Source organism: Gopherus flavomarginatus, chromosome 4, assembly GCF_025201925.1.
Source record: "Gopherus flavomarginatus isolate rGopFla2 chromosome 4, rGopFla2.mat.asm, whole genome shotgun sequence".
NCBI lineage: Eukaryota > Metazoa > Chordata > Testudines > Testudinidae > Gopherus > Gopherus flavomarginatus.
Genome location: NC_066620.1, coordinates 48,447,032 through 48,474,792, shown reverse-complemented (window position 1 = coordinate 48,474,792; position 27,761 = coordinate 48,447,032). Strand labels below are relative to the sequence as shown.

Below are 27,761 nucleotides of genomic sequence, written 5' to 3'. Positions count from 1 at the left end.
AGCTTGTATTCCATCTGTGTGTGTGATGTTTGTGTAGAGAGCCTCTACATCCATGGTGGCTAGGATGGTGTTTTCTGGAAGGTCACCAATGCCTTGTAGTTTCCTCAGGAAATCAGTGGTGTCAGACTTCCACTGATTCCAGTGGGCTTTGGATCAGGCTCTAAACTGGTGGATTATTAGTATAATAATGCTATTCATTGTTACAGAGCTCTTGAGGTTCCAAACATCTTTACAAACACTTATAGATTAGGCTTCTCTGTACCGCTCTGGAGAGATGTAAATATTATTGAACCCATTTTACAGTGGAAAACAGGCTCAAAGATGTTCAGGGACCTACTCAAAGTCACATGGGCAAGTCCTCATCTGAGTCACACCCTTTACAACTTCTGTAGAGTCATGAGTCATGGGCAGTCATGGAATTTAAGTCATAGCAGCTTGTGGTTCACAATGAGTATGGTGGGACAAGAACGCAGGAGTCCCAGTGCTCTGCACCCTGCCTAGGTAATATGTGAGCACTCTGACCACTAGGCAACACTCCTGCCTCACCATCTCTTAGCTCAGGGACAGTTGATTATTTCTTGCTTTAATAAATAGCTAACCAGTATTTTTCCTTCTTTTCTAGGATCCCAGCTAGCCATGATCCCCAAATATTCCATGATGGGTCCTTTCAGAGGACACTTGAGTATCAAAAGTAGCCGTAAGTACTAAAATGAATACTTGAATGAGTACTGCAAGCTCTATGTTTCAGGTGATAATATAACTATTTGTGGGACCTACATTCATTTTGTGGAAATGGCATTATTTAATAGGAAAAGTTTAGTGGTTAAAGAGATAAAGCAGACAGTTGTCTATACCATGATTGACTGCCCCAGCTAATGATTATATTGAGCAAGTAAGATTTTGCAAGCAATCCAGCTCAGGTTCTTTGCCTGGAACAGCTTTAGAGGAAGAAATTGAAAATTTGCTCTGCATCTGAAATTTCCCCTTTAAGTGCATTCCCCCTATGACGGGTTGGATCGCGGAAACCCCCTTGGGGCTGCCATCTGACGTGTGAAGACTACTTCTTCCCCTGTTTTCCCTGCCACTTTGGGACTCCAGAACCCTGCCTGATTGTGCCAGACATGCTTGCCTGCCACAAGCACAGACCCAGGTCTGAACCACGTCCCACAAACTGCAAGCTTAACTGAAAGCAGCTTAAGAAGTGTTCCTGTCTCTAACACTCAGATGCCCAACTCTCAATGCGGTCCAAATCCCAAATAAATCTGTTTTACCCTGTATAAAGCTTATGCAGGGTAAACTCAAATTGTTTGTCCCCTGTAACACTGAGAGAGAGAGATGCACAGCTGTTTGCCCCCCACTCCCAGGTATTAATACATACTCTGGGTTAATTAATGAGTAAAAAGCAATTTTATTAAAAACAAAAAGTAGGATTTAAGTGTTCCAAGTAGTAACAGACAGAACAAAGTGAATTACCAAACAAAATAAAATAAAACACGCAAGCCTATGCCTAATACAGTAAGAAGACTGTACACAGATAAAACCTCACCCTCAGAGGTATTCCAGTAAGTTTCCTTTTACAGACTAGTCTCCTTCTAGTCTGGGTCCAACAATCACTCACACTGCCTGTGGTTACTGTCCTTCTTTCCAGTTTCCTTCAGGTATCCTTTCGGAGTTGAGAGGCTCTCTTGAGCCAGCTGAAGACCAAATGGAGGAGTCTCTCTGGGATTTAAATAGACTTTCTCTTGTGGGTGGACACCCCTCCCTCCCCCTGTGTAGAATCCCAGCTACAAGATGGCGTTTTGGAGTCACATGGGCAAGTCACATGTCCATGCATGACTCAGAACTTACAGGTAGCAGCCATGGTTCACGTGCTACCTTGAATGTCCTCAAGTAGACTTCTTATGTGGATTAGAGCCTTCCAAGATCCATTGTCCATTAAGTGTTTCTTGATTGGGCACTTAATTTGCAAATTCCTTTCTAAAGAAGCTGGCCAAATGCCTTACTAAGACTACTTTTATACAGTTACTGGACAGATTGCTCATCCCTACTGACGTATTGAGGTACAGCCCCTTGGCTCATTAGGGTGCTGTCTCTCCTTTGATCATGTTGTTCCAGACAAACAGATCTATCCATCATGCTGTCCTCTCTTTAAGATGCACCTGCCTGTTCCTTGTTATGTCTATGGAGTGTCCTTGTATCGGGCTGTGCAGGTGTCATCTTGGCAGAAGTTCCTCTTGTTAGTACTTAGAAGCAGGTGCATATAACAACCCTCTTCTCGCCAGCTTCTGTGAGCGAGGCCTGCCTCTGGCTCGCAGCCCAGCTTTTGCTTAGCAGTGCCTGGAAGTACTTTGGTTCCTGCTTCAGACCTCAGACTAGGCTTCTGACACAAGCGTTTGTGTTTCAGGGCCTCATCTTACTACAAACAGGTATTCTTTTCCCAAACCCAGTCACATCCATCAGGGAACGTGACCTCCTGAGTATGCCTTGGACAATAAACCATGAACACTGTTACCAGTGTTCTGGATTTTGTCTCCCCATCCCATATATATGGGAGTGAGGGATAATCTGAAATTGCAGTGGTGTCTCCCACGTACCCTTCCAAGCGAAGTTCCACCAACCAATTCTTTTCCCTCCCTTTTGGGACATCTATAAATACTTGAAACCCAAGATTCCCTTCTCCCACATGCACATGTGTGTTTCCAAAGGAAGATATGGTGTGGTTCGTAGCTAAGTCTACCCAATGTAAGCGAATAGTAGGATCTTGAATCGGGGCCCATGGTGTGTAAATTGTTTTTAAGAGGCGCTCATTTGGGGGTGTTTCAGAAACAGCTCTACCTTCCCCTCGTGGTTCCTAGTATTGGCTATGATTAACCTTCGCATTGGGGTTAATATGCCCTCTGGATCCAGTAGAATCCCTTTGGTAACTGGGTTAAAGCACAGGATCCAGATAGACAATTGTAGGCTCAGGAGTTGCCTTAGTTCTAGTGGTTCTTCAGCGGTCGGGATTTGTCTGAAAAATTAAATTTGCAAAGCGGACCAATTATCCAAGGAGCACCTGCAGTACCGTGAATACCAGCAGTCCAACACTACACACAATAATTGTGAGGAGAACAATAAACATGCCCCACGTCCAAGGGGCCCGATATTTGAGTGGCATCTGGGATTCGTGACCTAAGGGTCTAAACGTAATGAAAATATTAAACTTATCCAAAAAGTTTAATTTGTGACACATGGACCCATTTTAACTTGACATTCTTGTTTTATATGGTAAATAGGTGGACTGAGGCGATCCACTACGGAGTATGGTCCTGTCCATTTTGACTCCAATGTGTGGTTCCTTTTGCCCAATTTTAAATACATTATCTGATCTGTTTCCCATAGCTGGGGATTCCTGGACTTTTCCTGATCCATTTTTCGATTCATTAATTCAATGGCCTGGTTTGCCTTAAACTGTAGAGTGGTTTTGTCTTCCTGCAACTGCTTCAGCCGCTGCCAATACTCATGAGTTTCCAGGGGTGCTGAGCCCTCCATGTCCCGAATTTGTTCAGGGTCAATGACCAACTTCATGGCTTGCCTGAAAAGTAGTTGATGTGGCTGGATTTTTGTTCTTAACCTTTTGCTGCTGCGGACCGCAGCGAGAACGAGCGGCAGTTTGTCTGGCCAATTTTTACTAGTGTTGTCCACAACCTTCCTGAGTGCTTCCTTAATGGTCCGGTTCATTCTCGCCACTTGGCCTGATGACTGGGGTCGATAGGGAATATGGAATTTATGAACGACTCCCAAGGCTTTAAGAATGAATGTGAACATTTCCCCTATGAATGACCCTCCTTTTTCGGAGTCCACAATCTCAGGAGTTCCATACCGGCAAACTACTTCTGAAAACAGCATTTTTGCAGCTCTTCGGGCGCTGTTGTTTTTGGTAGGAAAGGCCTTTACCCATCCTGAAAATGCATCTATTATCACAAGCAGATATTGAAATCCTTCCTTACTTCTTGGCAGTTGGTCAATAAAATCAATTTGAATTCTATGCCAAGGACCCAGTCTGCACTGGTGCAGCATTTGAGGCTGGTGGTGGTGTGTTTGTGGGGGTGCTATCTTTTGTGCATTCCACACAGTTTCTCACTCATATCTGTACATCATCTCTCATTTCCTTCCATTCTGCTACTTGCTTCAGCATTCCCAGAGTCCCTTCTACTCCTTCGTGCATAAACTGGTGAGGTATATTCACTAGTTCCTGTCTTTCAATTCTTCCGGAGACATGGACTGATTCTAATGCCTTCTGTTCCTGCCTTCGAGTTACCACTACTACTCCCTCATAATCTTGGGCTATTGCATCAGCACGGTTATTCCACATGGTTTCGGCTGCTGAGCCTTTCCCATGGGCTTTTACATATCTACTTTTCAGTTGGTTGGGGTGTGCGGTGACCCAGGCGTAAATCCACTTCCATTCATCCATATATGCTATTTCCTTGCCATCTGTGGCTTTCTGCCCATTCCTTTGCCAATCATACATCCAATATTGTACCCCGTTCACACAATAGTTGCTATCAGCATAGATGTATATTGCTTGGGGGCACTTGTCTTTGTCATACTGCCTCAGGGCTTAGTATATGACATGAAGTTCAGCATGCTGTGCTGAGCCATGGTCCAAATATCCTTTTATCACTGTCTCTTCCAAATTTATGGCAGCATACTTAATTCTTTTCTTCCCTTGTACTACCATAGAGTTCCATTAGTAAACCAAATATGTTTTTCCTGCCTGTAACCGGGTGGACTCACCCCCGCAGCGCCTCCTACTGGTCGTCCTCGGGAATTAGCTCAGATTCCACTTCGGAGCGCCCTCTGCAGGCCGGTGATCCGCCTTGTTCTCAGCTACTGGCCTCGTGTCCCTCCCTGGACCCCGGTGCCCCTTTTACGTGGGGTTCTGCCCCCCCTGGCAGTGACCCCTTTCTCTGGGGTTTCCCCCTCCTGGGAACCCCCCACCCTCTATCCCCACTTTGCTTCAGTATTGGCTACTGCTGGTCATTGTCTAGCCCCACGCCCTGGGGCAGACTGCAGTATCAGCCACTCATCATCAGCAAAGGGGTTTGGACCTGCTGCCTTGGCCTACTCCTGGGTTGCACCCTGCAACCCCAGTACCTCCTGGCCTATCCTAGGCCGCAGCCTGGGGCTTTCCAGGCAGGAGCTCCCCAGCTTCACTGCCTTTCCCCAGCCCTGCTCCAAGCTAGGTACCTTGTCTGGTTTCTCGGCAGCCAGGCCCTTCTCCCTCTACAGGCAGAGGGAGACTGTCTGTGCTCCTGGCTTCTCTACCTTATATAAGGGCCTGTTGCTCAGTTTGGGGCGTGGCCCCAGCTGTTGCCACTTCTCGCAATCAGCCCAGCCTAAAAGGCTGCTTTCTCTGGCTCCAGTCCCTTATCCAGGGCTGTTTTAATCCCTTCAGGGCCGGAGCAGAGATCCACTCTGCTACACTACCCCACCGTATCCAGTTCCTCAAGAGGGGGTATTTGCACCTAACTGATACTTTGTTCTAGTGTGGTCTCTGGACACTCATGCTTGGTTCCTTTTTCGATCAAAGCATGGGTCAGCATGTCTGGTTTAGAAACAGTCTCAATAGTGACCCCTCGATTTACTAGAGTCAGGGTCCATTGTGCCATTCTGGTGTTTGAGACCCTGCCGCCCATCAGTTTTCCTGACAGGATATATTTTAAGGGAGTATGAGTACTTTGAATTGTGACTGGGGCTTGGCTGGTAAGCGGTTCAAAGGCTAGCACAGCCCATATTGCGGCTAGACATTCCCGTTCACATGCATCAAAATTTAATTCTGTACCTTGGAGTTTTTTAGATTCACGTGCCACGAGTACTAGCTTTTGATCCTCATTCTCTTGTAGCAGGGTGACTGCCATTGCAACTTTATTTGCGGCTAACCGGATGATGAATGGTTTAGTTTCATCCAGAAAGCGCAGTGCCGGGGTTGACAAGGCTTTTTGTTTCAAAATCCCCAAGGCGGTTTCCTGTTCTGGGCCCCATTCCCACTTTGTCGTCTTCTTTAACAGTTTCCAAAGCGGGAGCGTGATTTCAGCATATTTATAAATGTGTAGTTAGAAGAAGTTGAATCCCCCTAATAGTACCCTGACAGAATGCTCATCTGTAGGAGCAGGCATTTCTACAAGTGCCCTTACTTTTCTTTACTCTACCTATCTTCCCTCTTGACCGATCACAATACCCAAATAAACAACCCAGGGCTGCACAAAGTGAGCTTTTTCCAGGCTTACCTTAAAGCTGGTTTCCTGAATTAAGCCAAGTACCTCTTCCGTGAGACGCAGGACTACTTCTTCGGGTCCTCCGAAAATTAAGATATCATCCACATAGGAGAACAGGGATGACTGATCCGATGGGCTTAATTGATCCAGCATTTTCACAACGTGCTGGTGTGTGATGGTTGGGGAATCCTGGAAGCCCTGGGGTAAGTGCTAAAATGTGTATTGTTGCTCCCTTATAGTAAACGTGAAGTGGTCCTGTGAATCGGTGCGGGCGTATTGCGAAAAAACAGTTAGCAAGATCTGTGACAGAGAATTATTTGGAGGTGGCCTGTACTTTTTGTATCACTTGGGTCATGTCTTCCACAATGGGGGCATTGGGATGCTTCCTTTATTAATTCTTCGGTAATCCACTGTTAAGCACCACAACTGTCCATCCACCTTAAGGACAGGCCATATAGGAGAATTAAAAGCGGAGTTTGTTTTCCTGACCACCCCTTGCTCTTCTAGTTGTTTAATTATTTGTATTAGCTGATTTTTGGCGTCCCAGGGGTACCGATACTGTTTCTGTGGGGGTACCAAGTCTCCTACAATCTTAACACATGCATTCATTTTACCACACTCTGTCTTTCGCTGTGTCCAGACCGTGGGAAATTTAGAGCACCGTTGCTCTTTTTGTTCTGTGGTAAGGGCAGCAATACGCATATCGTATTTTGTCTGTAACACAGGCATTTTGGTTTACTGTGGGATGATAAGGAGGAAGCATTTCCATCCTCCATAGGATTCCCCTGGGGAGATCAAGGATTATATTATTTTTAAACAACCAATCTGTTCCTAGTATCACGTCATCAGTCATGTGGTGAATTTGGATTAAATTCCCGGAAATATGGAATCCCTGGACCATGAAGGGTACCTGTATCCATTCCTGTCCGGTACTAGTTTGTCCTTTAATTCTTGCTTGCGGAGTGTTTGTAATTAGTGAGACAGAGGCTCCAGTGTCAATTAGAGCCATCATGGGAGCTCGATTTCCCTGCTGAACATGAATATAGGGTCTTCCTCCTAGGTCCCAGGCCAGTTCCCCTATGAACCTCCACTGCTGTGTGGGGGTTCCATGTTCAGTGGGCCTCCCTAGAGGTATTCTTGGTCACTTAAGGAAGGCGGAGGTAGGCAGTCTGCCAGGGGAGCGCTTGGAGTAGAAAATCCTGAAACATCTCTCCTATTTCCCTGGAGTCTGATAATTTCTTGCATGATATCTGTTAAAGGGGCCTGGTCCCATTGTTCTCTGTTTCCTCCCAATTGCATTAATAATTTCCATGCCATCCGGCATACATCAGAGGCGGGCTTTTCTGCCAGTCTACCATCCTCAATCTTTTGGAGTTCCGGATACAGTCTTTCCCAAGATTGATACTGTCCCCTTCCCGGGGATCTCCCTGGGATGTTCAACACTAGCTTTGTAAAACTGTTGAAAATTCTCACAATATGTATACCTTTGGGTTATCTCAAACTCCAGTCCCCACTGCTATTACAATCTTCCTTGTTTCCTCTGCACTCCCCACCAAATTCTGACATGATTTTAGCATCAGTTAGCTAAAACTTCAGTAGTTATAAATGTGTGCTTCATGACAATTGAAATCCTGAATGCCAAAGCTTCTGAGAGTATAGGTAATTGGCCCCAATTCTCATCCCACTTACACTGATGTGGGTCTTGAGTGAGAGATGAGCATCAGGGCTTATCCTTCTAGCGCCAATAATTATCAAAATAAAAGCTGTTAAAATTTTGATGTCAAGTGGAAAAAGGGAAGACAGTCCTTACACTTCTGTCATTGTAATAGTAGCTTGAGAAATATAAGGCTAAGTCTAAAAATAAATGATTTTTACCACTGAAAGCAGAGAATGTGGAAGCATTCCTTTTTAGACCCAAGAGTTGTAGAGATAGTGTGCCACCTCTCTAATTGTTCCTTTACTCTAACCGTGTTTTTCTAGCAGTGGGCAAAATCTCAGATTGCAGACATGCAGTGACCAGTGTCTGGTTGAGGCTATCACAATACAAGCATTAAGACAAAGTTCAGCACCAGAACTTCTAAAGAAAGAGATCAATTTTCATTCCTCAGTAATAAAAAGCAAAGGAAAAAAATCAGATCAAGTTTGCATAAGGACTGAGAAAAGACTTCAGGGTCTGGCCCTAAAAATGAAAGCTCTGGGAACAGAATCTCTCTTTAAACAATTTGTTGAAGTACGATTGTTTTTGTAGAGATTTTCCATGCTGTATGTCTGCCTCATGCTCTTTTTCTTCGGGGGTGGGGGACAGAGGCAGACTTTCAGCCAAAATGGTTAAGCTATTCCCAAGATCAAGGCTAAGGAAAGCTACATTTTTCTCACATTAAAATATTCTGGCAACTTTTCTTTGAAAAACTCCATGTGTTGGAGCAGGGACTTGTAATTTGGCAGGGAGTGGCCTTTGTGCAGAGAATGTGCTTTTTGCCATCCCCGTGAAAACCTGCCCAAATCTGGCCAAGTTATAAGCCTTTGAAAAAAATCACAATTCAGGGATACTCAGAGAGAATTCTTAGACTTGTAGCAGCTAAAATCTCTGAAGATTTCATCCTCGCTGAGTATACTTAAATCTTGCACAGCTCTTAGTGCTAACCAAACTGTGCATGCGCCATTTCCCCACAGCTCCTGGATGTGAAAACAGGGCACACTGTGCCATCCCCGCAGAGCAATTGATATGCTCCAGCCCAGGCCTATAGGGATCAAAGCCAGAGTTTCCCTGCAACGGTTCTTCCCAGCTGCTTTGGTCCAGGCACCAGAACTGAGAGAAGGAACCTCTCTCTCAATAAACTCCCAGTGACCCCTCCAAGCTACTGCACAAGCAGGGTGGTGGAGGAAAATAGTGGACGCAAATGGGGACGGGCCAAAAGGCAAACGACGGCAGGGAGCGGGAGGGTGACTGGGAGAAGGAGTATAGCAAGTCCTGGACTGGAAGGTTGTGAGAGAAGGGGGGAGGGGAAAGAGAAATGTGGAGGAGACACAGAGAAGAGATAGAGCTAAGGGGAGGAGAGGAGAACTGGGACTGCCTGAGCAGAGAGACTGGGACAAGCAGCCTTAATTCCAGCATATCCAAACTTCTGAATGCTTTTGTGTGTAATACATGTATGCACGCGCACACACACCCTGCTCTAAGCATCCAGGCCTTTCAAGAACTAATCACATATTTGTGATGAGCATTGAAGTGGGAAGATTTAGCTCATTTCCATTTACCAAGTTAATGAGCACTTGGCATGAAATCACAGATTTGATCATACCAACAATTTTAAGTTTACCATTATGCCCAGACCTTTGTTATATGCCAAGATTTATTCATTATATTTACATTGATGATTTTGTCTTCACTATATTCATGGCAGATATAAAGGAGGTATGAATACCACGGCATATCTTCAAACTCACTTAGATAGATAAATGCATAATGTGGATTTCCCAGGCCCTGCACATTTAGATACATTTTTAAGAACAGTTACCTTTTGTGATTTGCTGCCACCAGCTGTCAGTTTAGAGATCTTGGCAAAATTATCTGACCTGCCTTTTTGTAAACGTTGGCCATATGGTGACAATTTTTGGCTTTGAGCAGCAAGATGGGGACTGGTCCTTAGGTTTAGCGCTGTCTGCGCAAAACATAAGGGTTGTTTTTCCCAGTAGGAATATCAGCAAAGCCTGAAAAATAAACAGCTGCCATTAACCACAGTTGATTAAATTACTTTATTGTTCTAATCAATCTGATCTTACTCATTTCAAGATGGAGATGAGAAGAGGTAATAATATAGGAGAGTAACACAGGATTTCCTAACCTGAATAAAATGTACTGGGGGAATTATTAGGACTATCTTGCATTCCCAGAATTTTATATGTGAACTCAGGAAAGGCTGTGGATCTGTGCAACAACTCCTGTACTAAAATGGCAGAAAGAGTTTCCCCCAAGAAAATGGTCTCTTTTTCCTTTAAAGGGACACCATTAACTGGAAAATCATTTCCATCTCAAAATGATATCTCTTCCATTGTTCTAAATAGAGATAGCCGGAGGGTGACAATTCCATTTTCCAAAATCTTTCAAGGTTTCAGAATTCATTTTTATTCTGGATTGAAATGAAAACAAAAGCCTTTCAAATGCTTTCATAAAATGAAATTGTATAAAAAATGTCAGGTTTTCAATTTGGGTGCCTTCTTCCCTTCAAGAGTCCACTTTGTACCTCAGAAACCTTCCCAGCAAAAACTTTGTCAGAATCAATACATCTCCGTGAAACTTTTTGGCTTTGACAATACAGCACATTTCAATGAAAAATCATTTAGTCAGAAATGTTTAATAAAAAATATTCTGCCTTCCTATCAACCAGAAGAAAAAGGTGTTTTGTATTGGGAATTGCTGGGTCTAGAATCCCTCTCTTTTGCCAGAGGGCTTTTGCAAAGTTTTTGGAGGCACCCCAAAGTCAACAAAATGTCTCTAGACTGATTTTCAAAACTACAACCCGATATTAGGACTCTGGTTGTCAGAATTTTTGGCTGTTTTGCATTTGTTATCAAATACTACAAAACTGTACAGATGGGAAGACATCACACAGACCAAAAGACAAAACTACTTGAAATTACATACATCTACAACAAAAGATATTATCCCCTTATAGCCTTAATTGCATAATAGGGCTTTTTTTTTTAAGCACAAGGGGCTAAACTCAGCTCTGACAAGCAGTTGAGTTAAATGAAGTTATGCAACCTATACCAGGGCTGAATTTGGCCAATGATGTCCAAGTTTTTACAATGCTTCCAAGTCACAGGTATGACAACACGATTATTTAGATAAGCGTGCGCGCACACACTCCCCACCAATGTGGACAGTTTTCTAAAGAAGTAACAGTTACCTTTTTTGACCACCTCTGGGAATCCGTCTGGCTGATGCTCCTTATTCTCATGAGTCAGTGAATGTTGGCAGATGGCTCCCTTTTTAATTTTTTTAGATAAGGTCTCTGGTATAGGGGATTTTGGTTCCCCATCAACTGCCTTGGTTTCTTGGCATCTTTGTCTTTTACCTGAAGGCTTAGTAGGATCTTCATCTGACCTCTTCTCTGTAACTGACTGACTGTTAAGTGTTACTGGATTATCTGAATTTCGTGAAGGAGAATTAACAGCATTTGCTGGATGTTTCAGCTGAGGATTCAGCAGAGAGACCTGTGTACTTTTCAATGTTTGTTTATTTATGAAGTGAGAGCACAGAACTACAGTCAGTTATTCACCACAAACAGAAGTAGAAAAAGACTGCAGGCTAGAAAACGCAGAGTGGATTGATAAGAGAAAATTCCACTAGATGGACAGGTTTAAAAACTTTGCTCCTTCTGCTTGGCAGTAAACACCCAACCTATGTATGTTATATGTAAAACTTCATACAGTCATTTCCAGAAATGTTTTGCAATGGCACGTGGAATTGTTCACACGGCTATCTAAATTATTAGCAAGAATAGTGCTATCATAAAAAGAATCACTTAATTAATAATTTAGATGGAAATTCTGCATACATCAGAACTGATATGCTCTCACATGTTGAGTGTGACCTAATGAAGTAGTAGAAACAGTTTAAAGACAATAAGAGTATGTCTACACTGGAAAGTTTCACAAGGCATTAATTAATGTGTTCATTAACATGATGTTACAACATGCAGTGGAGACACTGCCCTGTTATGTTTAATATCACATCAGTCAGTTATGGTTAAGCTTAGGGGCAGAGTGAAAAGACATGTTTAAACACGGTTTAATTTTCAAGTACAAACCATGGCAAAGTAGGTATTATCTTCATTTTAGTTGGTGAAATTAAAGCAAAGTCAAAGCCAGAAGTCAGCTCAGGAGCTCTATGCTTCCAGTTCTGTGCTTATACCATTATATGATGCCTCTTTCTAGATACCACGTTGCAATTTAGTTTGAAAGTCAAAAATTAAACAGTGTATAGGGAAAATACATACCTGAACTTTCTTAAGTTCTTCTATTGTCTGGTTAGCATCTTTCAGAGAATTATTTAATTGTTATTTACTTGACTTCAAGAGCTCCATTTCCAACTTTTGTTCACCCAGACACTGCTCCAATGAATTAAATTTCTCTTGACAGGCCTGAATTTCTTCTTCATTCTATAGGCAAAAAAACAGATAATTAGTACAATTTTGAAAAGGCTCCCTACAGAATACGACACAGAAAATGTCCTTATTGTCTGCTGGAGCTTTGCAGTAAGCTTGCGTAATATAAATGCTTTGTTTTGAATTTAAAATGTGAAAGACCAATTTGCTTTATGTGTAAAACTTTGTATATAAGAACTGTGCCTAGAAGAATTCAACAATATTTTTAAAAGGTAGTTTACTAGAAATCTTGTTTTAAAAAACCCTCTTTTTTAATTCATAGGAATGAAAAGAATAAAAAGACAAGCAATTTCAAATGGGGTGGTTATTTTTTATCAGAACTAGGGCACTTAATACCCGAAAAGCTTGTGGGCACATATTTGTGCAGACAACTCTTTCAAGAGGAGGGAGGAGGACTTTTTGTGACTAATGAATAAATATATATTTTGAAGTGTCGTAAGCCTTGTATTTTTCAGTACAATTTATAAAATATAATAACGATTTAGAAAAATCTATGGAACTAAGTTATAGTAACATTCAGTGTGAGTTAAGCTACTAAAACCAAACATTACAATTAAAGATGAGAAGAGATCCTTAAACGAATCAGATTAAAGTGTACAACAGTGGCAGATCTAACAGATCATGCTTTTTCCTGTTTTCATAGGTTCAGACCGATAGTTCATATTTTACTAGCTTTTCTGTATGGGATCTATGTGGGCTCTCTGTAAGACCAAACAGTTAAAAGTTTTGTTAGAATTTCTACTAAAAGCCTCCAATTCTTACTAACCTAAATGTAGAAATACTACTCCTCAAGGTTCTCCCTTCTATTTGCTCTCACTTCTCCAGCTGCCTCTCAAATCATCTTTTTGGATGCCACAAAGGCTCCAGCTCAGTCTCTTCAAATCTGAAGTTCTTGGATCAAATTCTGCTGCCTTGCACCGTGTGTTGTCATTTACCGCACTGCAAAGTTACTTCACACTTGCGTAGAGGACTAATGCACAATGCAACACAAAAGAGAATCTGGCCCTTTATATCTTTGCTATTAATTAATCTCCACCACATTCCACCTCTATCACCTCTGATATAATGAGACACCTACTTCACGGGGATGTTTTGTGACTTAAATAATTCTTTGTGAAACAATGAAATCCTGGGCTAGAAGGACTAGTATGATTATTACACCTCTATCCTGTCGCCTTCAACTCTTTTCTTTCTCTCATATTCAGTCTCTTCTCAAATCCTGCCACATCCTCCTTTTAATGTAATCACAATTCACTCTTTCCTCACAATCCCCAATGCTGTAACATTTGTCTTTACGCCTAGATTACCAGATGGTTAGACCCACTCTACCAAGCCCTTCCTCCCAGGAGTAGTCCCAGTGAAGCTGTGTGAACACAACATTCAAAGCATTAAGTTTATGAAATACTCTACACATCCATTTTTCTCTATAATAATTATCGGAAGTAAATGCTGTGAAATACTATAGCTAAGACAACCTCTTTTGGGGGGATATTATATACACAAGTTGTTTGCTGAATATTCAAATCTTCCTTAAGATCCCCCACGCCCTTTTCTTGTTTGCTTTACCTTTCTGTTTGCTTCTCTCAGAAGAGCCTGATGGTTTTTCTCTATTTGATGAAATCTGCTTTGATATTCTGATATTTCTTTTTTCATTTCTCTCTCTTTTTCTTCCAGCTCTTTCTGAACCCCATCCAAATTCTTATTTGGTTCATTTTTTTCCTGAAGTAGTTAGATCCAGTTGAATCTACAAACAAAAGTTGCTCCATCTTTGGTAATTACATTTTTATAGATGGGGAAATAGCTGACATATTAGACAATTTGGCTTTGCATCTGGAAAAATCTTTAAATGTCAAAAATTAACAAGTTAAGGGAAAATGATTTAATGGCTGTATAGCTACAGTACTGTAGTCCCAGACTTGAACTTTTTAACATAAGACAATAGCATACAAGATTACAGAGCAGATGGGCCTCTCTGTCATACAAAGGCATTTTACCTCTGAGTTGTACAAGAAGCTTCATCCCACCAGTGATGTTAGCAATAAAGACAAAGCTAACCTCACAACATATACAGTAATTGTTCCTACTGAGGGTGTTCTGAGAGGTTCAGGGTCAGTAGTCTCACGATGAGAAAGATGTTGCAACGTTCTGAAGTATTTAAACTGTCTATTTTTGTGACTATTCTGTGGACATATTAGGATATAGAGAGTTACTTCTGGGTATGATTCCTAAAAGTCGTACTGAAATTCATGGCAAAACATCTGTTGACATCCAGGAACAGGCCCATAGTCATGTAGTTTTGCACACAGTTTCTTCAGCTAAGATGCCTATTTAAATTAGTCCTCCAGATCACACATCAGATAATTTAACTGTGTACATATCCAGGTCAGACTTTGCCTTGTCAAGTCCTTTTTCTAGGATCATAACTTTATAAGATATCTGCTGCTTATCAAAAGCAACAGATTCAAGTTTCTCATTTAAGTCTGAGTTTTCTTTTTTAAGTACTAGAACTGTTTTTTCTAGTTCTGCATAAGCAGTTATCTTTTCAGTTAGTTCTGTATGCTGCAAATCCAACCTTGAGTTTAATACTTTGATTTCTATGAGCAGAGCATCAACGTTTGTATTGCTTTCTTCTATGCCATGGAGCAACTTCAGGTTTTCATTAGATGTCTGTTTTATCTGTAGCTGAAGAGTTTCAGTTGTTACTTGATTTTCCAAGAAATCCAGAGGCGTTATAAAGATGATGTGATTAGAAAATGACAATTCGCTGTGGCAGTCTATCTTTTTCTCCAATGTATTTCTATATTCAGTCTCTGAGGGTATGTCTACACTACGGGATTATTCCAATTTTACATAAACCGGTTTTATAAAACAGATTGTATAAAGTCGAGTGCACGCGGCCACACTAAGCACATTAATTCGGCAGTGTGCGTCCATGGTCCGAGGCTTGAGTCGATTTCCAGAGCATTGCACTATGGGTAGCTGTTCCATAGCTATCCCATAGTTCCCGCAGTCTCCCCTGCCCCTTAGAATTCTGGGTTGAGAGCCCAGTGCCTGATGGGGCAAAAATCATTGTCGCGGGTGGTTCTGGGTAAATGTCATCAGTCATTCCTTCCTCCGGGAAAGCAACAGCAGACAATCATTTCATGCCCTTTTTCCCTGGATTGCCCTGGCAGACGCCATAGCACGGCAACCATAGAGCCCGTTCAGCTTTTTTTTTTTACAGTCACTGTATGTGTACTGGATGCCGTGGAAAGAGGCGATACTCCAGCGCTACACAGCAGCATTCATTTGCTTTTGCATGATAGCAGAGACGGTTACCAGTCGTTCTGTACCATCTGCTGCCGGTGTAAATTGGCAATGAGATGACGGTTGTCTGTCCTTCTGTACTGTCTGCTGCTATCACGGGTGCCCCTGGCTGAGATCGGCCGGGGGCGCAAAGGCAAAACTGGGAATGACTCCCCGAGTCAATCCCTCCTTTATGGTTTCTAAAAATAGAGTCAGTCCTGCCTAGACTATGGGGCAAGTGTACTAGAGAACCAGTGTATCAGAGAGCACAGCTGCTCCGTGTCAGATCCGGCAGAAATGATGAGCTACATGCCATTCACGGGGGCTGTCCCTGGAACAACCCCACCCGTTGCTTCCCTCCTCCCCCAACCTTCCTGGGCTACCGGGGCAGTATCCTCCCCATTTGTGTCATGAAGTTATAAAGAATGCAGGAATAAGAAACAGTGACTTGTTAGTGAGATAAAATGAGGGGGAGGCAGCCTCCCGGTGCTATGACAGTCCAGGCAGGACATTAAGTGGTGCGGGGAAGAGGAGCCCAGCATCCTGCTGCTGTGATAGTCCAGGCAGTACAGAATCTTTTCTTTACACAGGAAAGGGAGGGGTCTGATGGAGCTCAGCCCCCAGTTGCTATGATGAGGACGGTTACCAGCTGTTCTGTACCATCTACTGGGAATGACCAGGAATCATTCCTATTTTTACCTAGGTGCCCCCGGCTGACCTCACCTGAGGCAAGCCAGGAGTACTCACGGGCTGATGGTGACAATGGATATCAGTCATATTGTACCGTCTGCCACCACGGAGGGGAGAGGAGCGGATACTGCTCTTCACTGCTGCAGCATCGCGTCTACCAGCAGCATTCAGTAGACATAGGGTGAAATTGAAAGAAGTCAAGAAACCTTTTCTTTCACGTGGGGGGAGGGGCGTAAATTGATGAGCTATTCCCTGAACCACACCGGACAATGTGTTTGAACCTACAGGCATTGGGAGCTCAGCCAAGAATGCAAATACTTTTCTGAGACTGCTGGGGGACTGGGGGATAGCTGGAGTCCTCAGTACCCCCTCCCTTCCTTCCTCCATGAGCGTCCATTTGAGTCTCTGGCTTCCCGTTACGCTTGTCACGCATCACTGTGTAGCCTGTAGATTTTTTTTTCAAATGCTTTGGCATTTCGTCTTCTGTAATGGAGCTTTGATAGAACAGATTTGTTTCCCCATACAGCGATCAGATCCAGTATCTCCCACACAGTCCATGCTGGAGCTCTTTTTGGATTTGGGACTGCATTACCACCCGTGCTGATCAGAGCTCCACGCTGGGCAAACAGGAAATGAAAATCAAAATTTCGTGGGGCTTTTCCTGTTTACCTGGCTACTGCATCTGAGTTGAGATTGCTGTCCAGAGCGGTCACAGTGGTGCACTGTGGGATACCGCCCGGAGGCCCATACCGTCGATTTGCAGCCACACTAACCCTAATCTGATATGATAATACCGATTTTAGCACTACTCCTCTCTTCGAGGAGGAGTACAGAAACCGATTTAAAGAGCCCTTTATATCGATATAAAGGGCCTCGTAGTGTGGACGGGTACAGCGTTAAATCGGTTTAACGCTGCTAAAATCAGTTTAAACGCGTAGTGTAGACCAAGCCAGAGATCAGTGTTGCTAGACATTCTTCTGCAGATCTTGCTTCCCTGACCTCAGCTACATTTTCACATTCAGAGTTTTCTTCTATAGTAATTTGTTCACATAGTTTTATCTCAGGTTTTTCTTGCTTGGGTGCCAAGTTTTCATTAGGCAAATTATTCACTTGCAACTGATGCATGCCATTGTTTTCTTGTTCAGTAGGAGAAGTCTGCAATTGGTAGAAGTCAGTGAAAGATAAGAGTGAGTCTACAAAGAAGACTGAGAAATTTCTTACCTGGTATTTTTCTGCTAGCAGCTTCTCTCATTCATAACAAATGGGTAATGTCACTCGCCTGTGCAATTTGGTCCAGTGTTGTTGCTGGAGGCTACAGGACTAAGCCTTGCCCTTCAACTAAGGGCATTAGAAGAGTATTCCAAAGCTATAGGAACACTCTAGCAAACTATTACTAACCTTAAGACAACCTGAAATTATAATAACTAACGTTAAGACAATTATATATTTAAATCTCCCTTTAGAAAAAAAATTCCAAATTTCTTTAAATTGTATCATGGTCCTTTATCAGATAAGGACAGTGGGCTGAATTAAGAGATACTACTAGTAGAAAGAAAATTATTAGGTAAGAAATTTTTAGTGCTGTGGGTTAATCGCAGTTAACTCACTCGACGAACTCAAAAAAATTAATCACAATCAATTGCAGTTTTAATTGCACTGTTAAATTTCAATTGCTGTTCTATTGTTTATTAAATATTTTTGAATTTTTTTTCTACATTTTCAGATATATTGATTTCAGTTACAACACAGAATACAAAGTATACAGTGCTCACCTTACCTTATTTTTATTACCGATATTTGCACTGCATAAATCATAAAAGAAACAGTCTATTTCAGTTCACCTCATAAAAGTACCATAATGCAATCTCTTTATCGTGAAAGTGCAACTTATAAATGTAGATTTTTTTTGTTAGATAACTGCACTCAAAAAGCAAACAGTGTAAAACTTTAGAGCCTGCAAGTCCACTCAATCCTACTTCTTCAGCCAATCGCTAAGACAGACAAGTTTGTTTATATTTACGGGAGATATTACTGCCTGCTTCTTATTTACAATGTCACCTGAAAGTGAGAATAGGCATTCGCATGGCACTTTTGTAGCTGGCCTTGCAAGGTATTTACATGCCAGATATGCTAAACATTCATGTGCTTCTTCATGCTTCAGCCACCATTCCGGAGGACATGCTTCCATGCTGATGATGTTCGTTAAAAATATAGTGCGTTAATTTACTTTGTGACTGAACTCCTAGGGGGAGAATTGTATGTCCCCTGCTCTGTTTTACCCGCATTCTGCCATATATTTCATGTTATAGTAATGACTCAACAGATGTTGTTTGATTTACGAACAGTCACTGCAGATTTGACAAAATGCAAAAAAGGCACCAACGTGAGATTTCTAAAAATAGCTACAGCACTTGACCGAAGGTTTAAGAATCTGAAGTGCCGTCCAAAATCTGAGAGATCAAGGTGTGGAGCATGCTTTCAGAAGTCTTAAAAGAGCAACACACTGATGTGGAAACTATAGAACCTGAACCACTAAAAAAGAAAATCAGCCTTCTGCTGGTGGCATCTGACTCAGATGATGAAAATGAACATGCGTCGGATCATTATTGAGCAGAACCTATCATCAGCATGGACGAATGTGCTCTGGAACGGTGGTTGAAGCATAAAGGGACATCTGAATCTTTAGCATATCTGGTACATAAATACTTTGCAATGCTGGCTACTACAGTGCCATGCGAATGCCTGTTCTTACTTTCAGGTGACATTGTAAACAAGAAGCGGGCATTATCTCCTAGAAATGTAAACAAACTTGTTTGTCTGAGTGACTGGCTGAAGAAGTAGGAGTGAGTGGACTTGTAGGCACTAACGTTTGACATTGTCTTGTTTTTGAATGCAGGTTTTTTGCACATAATTCTACATTTTTAAGTTCAACTTTCATGATAAAGAGATTGCATTATAGTTCTTGTATCAGGTGAATTGAAAAATAAGATTTATTTTGTTTTTTACAGCACAAATATTTGTAATAAAAGATATAAAGTGAACACTGTACACTATGTTCTGTGTTGTAACTGAAATCAATATATTTGAAAATATAAAAAACATCCAAAAATATTTAAATAAATGGTATTCTATTAACAGTGAGAATAATCGCGATTAATTTTTTTAATTGCTTGACAGCCCTAGACATTTCTCATTATGCTGAAGAGGGAGACGGGAAATAGCAAACAGTGATTCACAGAAGTGTGTGTGAGTGAGAAAAAGGATACATCAGAATTTTAGCTTTTGATAGAATTAGGAGGTCCCCCCCATATAGAGCAAAAGGTTCGTATTGAAGGAATTACTTGGGAACCAACCAAGTAGCAACTTACAAAGGATGCCTCTGCAGAGAAATGGGAAGCTACTTTGCAAATCTTTCTCAGCTGAGGCTCAGATACTTCTGTCCCACAATACCACTAGGGACCTTATGGACAGAGCCTTGATTCACACAGTGAATGGTTTCTTAATGCCAACTAGTGAAGGATATTAACATCTTGTCTGTAGCAACTTTGAAACAACCAGGTGCCACATTTTGGATGGAAAGAGATGGAAGAGTATATGACTGGCATATATATTTTTATATGCTTAAGATACATCTTTTAGAGCTCTAGCAATCCCTGCTAATGCCACAACTTTTCCAAAGTTATAGTTGAAACAAACTAATTTCCAAGAATTGTGGAAGGAGGGCAGAAATGTTTGTGGGCTGTAAGAGTAACCTTTTTTTTGGCACCAACCAAGTGTGGTTCTTGTACATCTGGAGGAACTAATTCCAAAATCTGACTTTAGAACAAACAGCAACTAGAAAAACCAACTGCTGGCCAGTCTGAGGAATCTGGACACTTGGTGCTCAGTTGGGAGTTTGATATACCTGCATAAAGAACACTTATGGCTGCTACCCAAACTTTATTATGGCGTTTGGTTGTAGATCTCTAATCAACCGTATGGGAGAAACTCTAGTGTAGCTAAGATCATCAACCTTTTGTGATTATTAATTATGTGTACTAGTTAGACACTAGAACCCCATTGTGCTGGGTACCAAAATATATATATATAACAACAATTTATTATTGTTGTTTCCTTTGCACCATAAGTGAAACTCTGCAAGAACAATGAATGAAATTTCCTGATTGAATTCTGTCTGGATACCAAAATGTATCAGTGAGGGTAAAAGACGGTTACTCACCTTTGTAACTGTTGTTCTTTGAGATGTGTTGCTCATATCCATTCCAATTAGGTGTGCGCACACCGCGTGCACGTTCCTTGGAAGATTTTTACCCTAGCAACACTTGGTGGGTCGGCTGGGCGCCCCCCTGGCGTGGCGCCGTTATGGCACCGAGTATATACCCCTGCCGACCCATCCGCTCCTCAGTTCCTTCTTGCCGGCTACTCCGACAGTGGGGAAGGAGGGCGGGTTTTAGAATGGATATGAGCAACACATCTCGAAGAACAACGGTTACAAAGGTGAGTAACCGTCTTTTCTTCTTCAAGTGCTTGCTCATATCGATTCCAATTAGGTGAATTTCAAGCCTTACCTAGGCAGTGGGGTCGGAGTGAGATACTGCAGAATGCAGAACCGCTGAGCCGAAGGCTGCCATCATTTCTGGATTGTTGCACCAAGGCATAATGGGAAGCAAAGGTGTGTACTAAAGACCAAGTAGTTGCTTGACATATCTCCTGGATAGGTACTTGAGCTAAGAAGGTGGCCTACGAGGCCTGAGCCCTGGTAGAATGTCCGGTAACATGACCCGGAGACATATGAGCTAGACCGTAGCAAGTACGGATGCATGCCGTTACCCAGGACGAAATCCTCTGAGAAGAGATGGGTAGGCCTTTCATCCGGTCTGCCACTGCAACGAAGTGTTGGGGCGTTTTGCGGAAGGGATTTGTCCGGTCAATGTAAAAGGCAAGCGCCCTACGAACATCGATGGAATGCAACTGTTGCTCCTGACAGGATGTATGTGGTTTGTGAAAGAAGACCAGGAGGAATATGTCTTGATTGAGATGGAAGGCCGAAACTATTTTGGGGAGGAACGCTGGATGTGGACGCAACTGCACCTTAACTTTGTGGAACACCATATACAGTGGGTCCACCATCAGAGCCCAAAGCTCAGAGACTCTTCTAGCCGACGTGATGGCTACAAGGAAGGCTGTTTTCCATGACAGATATAGGAGCGAGCAGGTTGCCAATGGCTCGAATGGAGGAGACGTAAGCCTCATCAGGACCAGGTTGAGGTCCCAGGAAGGGGCGGGGCGATGTACTAGGGGGTATAGACGCTCCAGACCCTTGAGGAACCTCGAAACCATAGGGTGGGAGAAGACAGAGTGACTACTTTCTCCTGGGTGGAAAGTAGAAATAGCCACCAAGTGCACTCGCAATGAAGAGGTAGTGAGACCTTGCTGTTTAAGATACCAGAGATAGTCCAGTATAGTGGGGATGGGAACCTCCGTGGGTGTGGCATTCAGTGTTTGACACCAGCAGGAAAAACGCTTCCACTTGGCCAAGTATGTAGACCGAGTGGAAGGTTTTCTGCTACCCAGGAGAACTTCTTGCACTGGGGCAGAGCAGCGTAACTCCGATTGGGTTAACCATGCAGGAGCCACACTGTGAGATGGAGGGATTGCAGGTCTGGGTGGTGAAGTCTTCCGTGGTCCTGAGTTATAAGATCTTGATGAAGAGGCAGGGAGATTGGTTTGGCTATCGAGAGGTCGAGCAACGTGGTGTACTAGTGTTGTCAGGGCCACGCAGGGGTGACCAGGATTAGGCGAGCCTTGTCCCTGCGGAGATTTAGGAGAACTTTGTGCACCAGTGGGGAGGGTAGAAAGGTGTAAAGCAGCTGGCTCTTCCATGGGAATAGGAAGGCATCCGATATTGATCCCGGGGCGAGACCTTGGAAGGAGCAGAACCTCTGGCATTTCCTGTTCTCGCGAGAAGCGAAGAGGTCTGTGTGGGGAAAGCCCCACTTCCGGAAATAGAATGTATAATGTCCAGACGAACCGAACACTCGTGAGACAGAAAAGATCTGCTGAGTTGATCTGCCAGAGTGTTCTGAACCCCTGGGAGAAAAGATGCCACAAGGTCTATTGAGTGGGCTATGCAAAATTCCCACAGTTGGATCACCTCCTGACAAAGGGGGGAGGATCAAGTCCCTCCCTGCTTGTTTATGTAGTGCATCGCCATTGTGTTGTCCGTAAGCACTGAAACACAACGACCCTGCAGATGTTGCTGGAATGCCTGGCACGCCAGGCGGACTGCTCTCAGCTCTTGGACGTTTATGTGCCGCACCAGCTCTCGAGATGACCAGAGGCCTTGCATGCAAAGATGGCCTAGGTGAGCCCCCCAGCCAAGAGACGACGCGTCCGTCGTTAGGGACACTGAGGGCTGCATCGGATGGAACGGCAGTCCTGCACACACCAGGGAGGGTGTTAGCCACCAGTTGAGGGAGTGTAGAATGCTCTGAGGAATGGTGACCATCATGTCTATGGCATCTCTGCCTGGGCGGTAAACTGAGGTGAGCCAGGTTTGAAGGGGACACAGGCGTAGTTTGGCGTGTTTGGTTACAAAGGTGCATGCGGCCATGTGACCGAGGAGGCTGAGATAGTTGCGAGCCGAGGTCGTCGGAAAGCCTTGGAGGCTTTTTATAATTGAAATTATTGCCTGAAATCGGGGTAGTGGTAAGCAGGCTCTTGTGAGTTTGGAGTCTAGAATGGCCCCAATAAACTCTATTCTTTGTGTGGGCACTAGAGTAGATTTTTCTAGATTGATCATCAGGCCTAATCGGCTGAATAGGTCCTTGACGATGCCCACGTGCCTGGTGACTTGGGCCTCGGAGGTCCCTCGAATAAGCCAGTCGTCTAGGTAAGGAAAGACATCTATTCGATGACGACGGAGGGAGGCGGCCACTACAGCCATACACTTCGTGAACACACGAGGGGCTGTAGAGAGGCCAAACAGAAGGACCGCAAATTGAAAATGTTGGTGGTTCACCATAAACCATAGATACCATCTGTGCAGAGGGTAAATGGCGATGTGGAAATATGCGTCCTTCATGTCGAGAGCAGAGTACCAGTCTCCGGGATCCAGGGATGGGATGATGGTCCCCAGGGATACCATGCAGAACTTCAACTTTTTCATGAACATGTTGAGTCCTCGCAGGTCCAGGATAGGCCAGAGGCCTCCTTTTGCCTTGGGTATTAGGAAATATCGGGAATAAAAACCCTTGCCCCTTAATTCCTCCGATACCTCCTCTATAGCTCCGATCGAGAGGAGCGTTCGAACCTCTTGCCAGAGGAATTGCTCGTGAGAGGGGTCCCTGAAGAGGGACGGGGAAGGGGGGTGGGAGGGAGGGGGCAAAATGAATTGGAGGTGGTATCCAAATTCTACCGTGCGTAGGACCCAATGATCTGAGTTTAATTCGGTCCACGCATGGAGGAAGGAGGAAAGGTGGTTGCAAAACTGAAAAGGATCCTGGGGAAGGACTAGTGCTCTGCTCTTGGGTGCACCTTCGAAAGTTCAGTTTGGGGCCCGTAGTTGGTTTGGCGGGACCGTTATTGTGGCCCCCTTGGGGTCCAGACTGCCGTCTTAGGTTACCACGACCGCGCCTTCTGCCAAAGTCTTGTCGTGGCATGGGTGGGGGGTAAGGGCGCTGAGGCTGGCTACAGAAGGACCTTCGCTGGGTCTGTGGGGTATGCATCCCAAGGGAACGCATTATCACCCGATTGTCCTTGAGACTCTGCAGCCTAGGGTCCATTTTCTGAGAGAAGAGGCCCTGGCTTTCAAATGGCAGGTCTTGGATGGTGTGCTGCAGTTCAGGAGGTAGGCCTGACACTTACAGCCACGATATCCGTCTCATCGTGATTCCGGAGGCCACAGTTCTGGCTGCCGAATCGGCAGCGTCAAGTGAGGCCTGGAGGGAGTCCATGCAACTTTCCTTCCTCCAGAAGGGCCTGTAATTCCTGGCGGGAGTCCTCTGGGACCAGTTCAGTGAACTTGCCCACCGCCTGCCAGGTATTATAATTATATCTGCTAAGCAGGGCCTGTTGGATCGCCACCCTGAGTTGGAGGCCCCCTGCAGAGTAGACTTTACGTCCCAACAGGTCCATACGTCTAGCCTTCCTTGATTTTAAGGAGGGGGCTTGCTGGCCATGGCGTTCCCACTCATTCACGGATTGGACCACCAGAGAGCATGGGGGAGGGTGGATATATAAGTACTTATACCCCTTGGAGGGCACCATGTACTTTCGTTCCGCCCCTCTGGCCGTGGGAGGGATAGACGCCGGGGATTGCCAGATGGTGTCCGCTTTGGCTTGTATGGAATGGATAAATGGTAGAGCCACGCAAGTTGGCGCATCCGCCGACAGGATGTCTATCACAGGGTCTTCAACCTCCAGGACTTCCTCTACCTGTAGATTGATATTTAAGGCAACTCGCCTCAGAAGGTCCTGGTGGGCTCGGAGGTAAATAGGGGTTAGGCCCGATGAGGATGTCCTGGCTACCGCCTCATCTTGGGAAGAGGAAGATGACAGACCAGGGACGAGTGGCTCATGTATGGACTCGTGGTCAGGAAGCACGTCAGAGTCTGGGAGGACCTGAGGGTCTGGTGCCAAAGGAGAGCCGTCTGTACCCGCTGGAGGGGGGCAGCTAACAATGGCCTCCGGTGCGTGATGTTCCGAGGGGGCGGAGCGTGATGGTACTGTGGGTTCACCTTGGGCCTGGTGATATGCCCAAGGCGTCCAAAAGGACCACTGTTGAGGACCTTGGTCTGGACCTGGAGCCTCATGTAGAACTCGGCTGTGTACGTCTGAATCCCCATAGGAGGCCCTGTCGGCGTGCGATGAGACAGATGCATGCCACGATGGCCATGGCGGGGTGGAGACCACTTGGGGAGGAGCCCTGCGTCCAGCGAACTGTTCTCTGTGCCGCACCAGAGAGTGATGCCGGGTTCCATACTGGTACCGGGAGTAGGACCGGGACCTGCGACTGGCGCGGTGCTGGGAGGTCGACCGGGATCCTGAAGCTCTATGATGAGAGGGGCTGCGGCGGGAACAGTGCCGGGAGCTGGATCGGCGGCTGGAGTATTGGGCCGGCGAGCGGGATCTCGAGTGGTGCTGCGAGTACGACTGGTACCGAGAAGGAGATCGGTACCGGGACTGTGAGCGGCGTTGGGAACAGGATCGGTGCTGTGATCGAGAACGCTAGCGGGACCTCGATCTTGAGTGGTGCCTCTCGGCAGTGCCGATTGAGGACGGTCTTACCATAGCAGGCTTGCCTGTTGATTGAATAACCTGCACCGATGGTGCTGGGGGTTGAGGCAGGGTGGGCTCCGTTAATGCAATCAGTTCCCTTACCTAGAAAATGTCTCTGGCGTGGTGGGAACGATGAACTCTCCCGAGGCATGCACCGGGGAGCTGTCAGGCACCGGACTTGACGGCTCTTGCGAGGCCGGAATCAACAGTGCTGAGAATTGTCGGTGCCGCGGCAGCTACTGGTGCCAGGCGGCTCGACTTAGGCTGCTGCTCAGACTGCTGTGCAGATAGTGAAGCCGCAGGAGCTTTCAGCTTCTTGGCTCGTGGGGAGAGGGAGCGGTGCCGGGCAGGTTTCTGGGCCAGTGCCGGTTGGTGCCGAGATGTCTTCGTGGTGCCAGCACACTCCGGTGCCGATGAGGCACTTCTCCCCAGTGCGGACTGACCGGCACCCGGCGCCGAAGATGGAGGAGTGAGGGCTGTCTCCGTTAGGAGCTGCTTGAGGCGAAAGTCCCGCTCCCTTTTTGTCCGTGGCTTGAAGGATTTGCAGATCCAGCACTTGTCTGCGAGGTGGGATTCCCCCAAGCACTTGAGACAGGAGTCGTGAGGGTCTCCTGTGGGCATCGGCCTGCGGCAAGCTGAGCACGGTTTGAAACCCGGTGAGCCAGGCGTGGGCCTGGGCACCGGGTGAGGGAAAGGGCTAATCCCGAACCCTCTGAACTATATACACTAACTACGTTTACAAAAAAGTATTGAAAGTATTAACTAGAACTATAGAGAATAAACTGTATACACAATAAGTATTAGAATGAGTGAATAACTAGGGAGGTGGAGATAGCTAAGCCGCGCTCCACTGTTACAACGACCGACACGGGCGATAAGAAGGAACTGAGGAGCGGATGGGTCAGCAGGGGTATATACTCGGTGCCATAACGGGGCCACGCCAGGGGGCGCCCAGCTGACCCACCAAGTGTTGCTAGGGTAAAAATCTTCCGACGAACGTGCACGTGGCGTGCGCACACCTAATTGGAATCGATATGAGCAAGCACTCGAAGAAGAATGGATATTCTCTGCTGAACTGCACTTTTCTTTTGACACCCAGATGGTAATTGTAGGCAGCTCAGGTACAGATGAAATAGGGGCCCATACTTCAAGAGATCTGTTTTTTCTGAAGGCGTAGTGGAGATTCCTTAGCTATCAATCATTCGTATCTAAAAATTTCCAGGACTTCTTGCTAGTGAAGAATTAGACCGAAGACTTCAGCTCTGTCCTCTTCCCTTTATGGGAACTGTCTTGTAAAGTAGCAGATTCTTCTCTACATCTGACATTATTTCCATGGCCTTTGAGAGGAGTTCTGACCTCTGGTTGGTTACTTATTTTCAAAAGGGATATAAAAATTCATACTACAGAGCACAAGCCAACCTGTAACAGGAATTAGGAAGAAATTTCCCTTGTGGGTCAGTTATTCCATAACTGCCCTCTACAGGGTTTCTTGAACCTTCCTTTGAAGCAACTGCTACTGGCCACTTTCTGATGACATAGGGGACTCAATGAACCACTGGTTTGATCCCATCTGTCCATTCCAATGTTTTTGTTCCAACACAACTAAACTATGTAAAAGTAAACTAAAAGGAAGTGTAATCTGACATACTGAAAAACTGTACAGCACAAGATGTGAGGTTGAGAAAGCTGGATGCTCTTTTTTCTGAGTGACCCACCATAACCCTGAGGTCATCTTGTCTTCCGGGTATGCTCTTCACCAAGTGACGTTTGTTCCTTTAACAGTCATACAAAGTGAAAACTGGATTGGTTTAAGGTACACTGCTTGTACTTATCCGCCCCAAAAGAGACATTTGGACAGGATCTGAGAATGATGAGTCCACAAAAGGAATTTCTGGAGGCACATTTTGAAACCCCACTCAGAGGACAGTACCCATGCCTGGCATCAGCAAACCCGGTCTCTGCGGAAGACTAGTTACGGGGTGACTGCTGTCAAGATACAATTACTGAGATGAAATTTTGAGTCTTTGTAAATCTTGACCACAGTGGTAAATTTATAGTCAAAGCCATGCCTATTTTT

The 27,761-nt window shown here is 44.7% G+C and overlaps 1 protein-coding gene and 1 pseudogene across 2 annotated transcripts in view; one reads left to right on the top strand and one right to left on the bottom strand.

Annotated features, from left to right (window-relative positions):
- The window catches only part of LOC127049469 (uncharacterized), a 481,224-nt gene that overhangs the window by 51,462 nt on the left and 402,001 nt on the right, over window positions 1–27,761 (top strand). The window lies entirely within an intron of this gene.
- LOC127049831 (centromere protein F-like) overlaps window positions 9,305–27,761 on the bottom strand; it is a 74,939-nt pseudogene continuing 56,482 nt past the window's right edge.